This window comes from Propithecus coquereli, unplaced genomic scaffold (genome assembly GCF_000956105.1).
Source record: "Propithecus coquereli isolate 6110/MARCELLA unplaced genomic scaffold, Pcoq_1.0 Scaffold188, whole genome shotgun sequence".
NCBI classification, from domain to species: domain Eukaryota; kingdom Metazoa; phylum Chordata; class Mammalia; order Primates; family Indriidae; genus Propithecus; species Propithecus coquereli.
Genome location: NW_012143634.1, coordinates 5,348,704 through 5,352,438, shown reverse-complemented (window position 1 = coordinate 5,352,438; position 3,735 = coordinate 5,348,704).

The following is a 3,735-nucleotide window of genomic DNA, read 5'->3' as shown; positions in this document are numbered from 1 at the left end:
GAAAGCCCTGGCGGGAGCTGAGACCTGTGCTTGGTTGTAGGAGGCAGACAGTTCACTGTGACTCATCAGTGAGAGAACCTGGGAAATTAAAAACCCCAACTTCACTCTCCTGCCTCCCTTCCATCTCTTACAGGTATCCCATTCTCCAAACCCAACAGAGGGCACAGGAGCCCATTGATTCTAGCCATAGAGGTCAGCCTCCCAGGCACAGAGCATGTTGGGGAAGGGTAGAGGGTGGATCTGGAGGGACAAATGGAATATATCCAGCCCCCCTCCCATAATATTTTGGAAAAACTTTATCATGGAAAAATTTCAAATATATAAAAAAATAGTAATAATGAACTCCAAATACCTATCATCCAGCTTCAACAATTATCAACTTAGAGCCAATCTCATTCCATTTATTTCCCCACTCACTCTCACCCCTTTATTGTTTTGCAGCAAATGCCAGGCATCATATCATTTCATCTATCAATAACTCATATGCATCTCTAAAAGATAGGGATTCTTTTTAAACCACAGCACCATTAGCACACCACCAGCAAAAAATAATAATAATGAAATTAAAAATAAATCCTTAGTATCATCGAATGTTTGGTTAGCATCGAATTTCCAATTGTCCAATAAATGTTATACATGGATTTTTAAAAACACAATTTGATTTCTTGAATTGAAATCCAAATAAGGACTAATCCTTTCTTTCTTTCTTTTTTTTTTTTTTTTTTTTTGAGACAGAGTCTCGTTTTTGTTGCCCGGGCTAGAGTGAGTGCCGTGGCATCAGCCTAGCTCACAGCAACCTCAAACTCCTGGGCTCAAGCGATCCGCCTGCCTCAGCCTCCTGAGTAGCTGGGACTACAGGCATGCGCCACCATGCCCGGCTAATTTTTTCTATATATTTTTAGTTGTCCAGCTAATTTCTTTCTAATTTTAGTAGAGACGGGGTCTCGCTCTTGCTCAGGCTGGTTTCGAACTCCTGAGCTCAAACGATCCGCCCGCCTCGGCCTCCCAGAGAGCTAGGATTACAGACATGAGCCACCGCGCCCGGCCTTCAGATTTATTATTTCCTTTTCATGTACTAAATATGTTGCATCCTGGTTTTTGCTTTTTCAGTTCACAATACCACACAGAACTCCTTCATGTCACCTGGGATAGCCCTAATTCATCCTTTGTAATGGCTGTATAATATTTGTGTTGTGGCTATACCATTATTTTTTCAATCATTCTCCTATTGACAGGCTTTCACTTGGCATCCAGTTTTTTACAACTACAAGCAATACTGCAATAAAACATCCTTTTATATATGTCCTTACTTACTACCACTTTCATTCCTATGGAATAGATTCCCAGGAGTGGGCTTGCTGGGGAAATGGAATAATATTAACAGATATTACCAGATTATTTTTTTAATGTAATACTTCAATTTCCACAGGCAATGTGCAGGGATACTCTTTAATCTAGTGTCCACTCACTATAGGTAATATAGCTTTTGTAAATTTTTTTTGCCAGATTATGTGTGTAACATGATGTCTCATTGCTTCAATCTCTGGAGCCAGGCTGTCTGGATTTAAATTCTGGCTCTGCCACAAGCTATGTACCTTGGACAAATTTAACCTTGAAGCATTTCAGTTTCCTTATCAGTAAATAGGAGGTGATAACAATACCTGCCTCAACACTGTTGGAAGGATTAAGTGAGTTAACAAATGTAAAGTGCTTAGGGCGGTACCTGGCTCATTGTGAGTGCTTAGCGTTCTTTTCCATCTGTTGTAACTTTCTTTTCCAGCCTAGAGCTTCATGGTACATCCCATCAATTTCTCTATTGCCAGCACCTCAGCATCCTGAGTCCCCTGTTCTTTTACTACTCCCACCACTGCAAAGCCCACTCTCCTTTCCTTTTACCCAGCATACTAGATGCAGTCTTGCAAACAGTGCCATTAGGAATTCAAGCTTTCTCTCCTCAGATGGATCCTGAGCACTAATCAGAATTCTCTCCATGTGTCTCTCCATTTCCCCTCACCTCCCTAAAAGCAGGTATTCTAAGCAGTCACTACGCTTCCTGATTCCCTACCCCACAAACCTTTTAGCAGACAGCCTTGAATCCCTCACCTATAACATAGGGGTCGACCCAACAGAATGATTTGTTTAACACGCATTTCTGTGTGTGGAGTCTGGTAAGATGAAATACCCTTTTGCAGCCAGGGTTTTGGATGTGATTTGGGTTTGGTCAATTAGAGGCAATTTATACATCAGAGTGCATCATGCATGCCCTCATAGAGAAAAATAATCATTTTAAATTGCTTTCTAATATAGTGTTTCAATTACACAAACCTAGTGGAATATACCCTAAGGACAGAACACTCTAAAAAAATCTTAAACTGCCATCAGTAGTCTCAATAATACTAGTATTGCTATTTACACGTACACACACCACACACACACACACAAACACACACACACACAGGATAAGGCAAATTAATAATTATGTTAATGTTAGGAATCAGGATTTTCCACAAAAGATTTTAAAAAGGTGCTAGTATAAAATCAAAGTATAAGTCCTTTAATCACAAATTTAAATTGGAAATATCAGTATGAACTCATGATCTAGGGTTTTTCTCAAGAAAAATTTGCATTTCTTGGCTTTGTACACGAAAAAGACTGAGACACAAGAGTGACTCAGTAGCAGTGAACACACTAGTACAAAATTATTGGCATCTAAATATCATTTTCCACCTAAAGGAAACAGGCCTACTTGGAGAAATGTCTGACGCTAAAAGGTAGGAAGTGTACCAAATGAACAAAGAAGCCACCAGTGACTACTGGGGTTGTGTCAAAAGGACACAGCCACCAACTTGTAAGTGCTCCCACTGGTTTAAGATGAGGTCATTTGAGTATCAAAATGAATAAGTATTGCAGCTGACTAACATTAATTGTTTTAAATTCATGAGTTCATAATGATGCTTTAACAATGCAACAAAAAGCCAGAAAGCTCATTGATCATCACTGGAGGTTGCAAGATCAACAATTCATTGTTCTGAAAATTGGTTTTTAAAAGAAGATAAAGAATCAAACATTTATCCTGCCTTTCCTATATATGAACAGAATTTCCAGGCCACCAAATAGTTGGTAAAGAACATTCTTCTTTTTAGAAAAATTGCAGCTAATATGCAGAATAATGATAGAATATCACCATCTTTCAGGCCCTAATAAAATAATGGATGTCCGTGATAATCATCAGTGGCTGGCAAAACCATTAGGTAAAAGCTTGACAGCAAACTTTATAATAGATGAAGCAGGCTGATCTCGCTAATCAATTTTAGTATCACTACAAGTGAGACAACACACATTACTTCTTGATGTGATATGATGTGTACACGGGGGAAGTACACAGCATTGTCTATTAAATATTTTTGCCTATAAAAACCCTTCATCTAGTAAAGCCTCTATGTCTAACTATCCATTTTCAGGAAACAGGGAATAGAGGATGAGTTAAATGATACCCTGTAGAAGCAATCAATTAAATCCAAAATGTAAGAAATTCTACAGGACGAATGATCCAGTTTTTCCAATAAATCAATGGTATAGGGGGCTGTTATAGAATTTTAAAACCTTAAGGCTGGGTACAGTGGCTCAAGCCTGTAATCCTAGCACTTCGGGAGGCCGAGGTGGGAGGATCGCTTAAGGCCAGGAGTTTGAGACCAGCCTGAGAGCAACATAGTGAGACTCTAACAACAACAACAA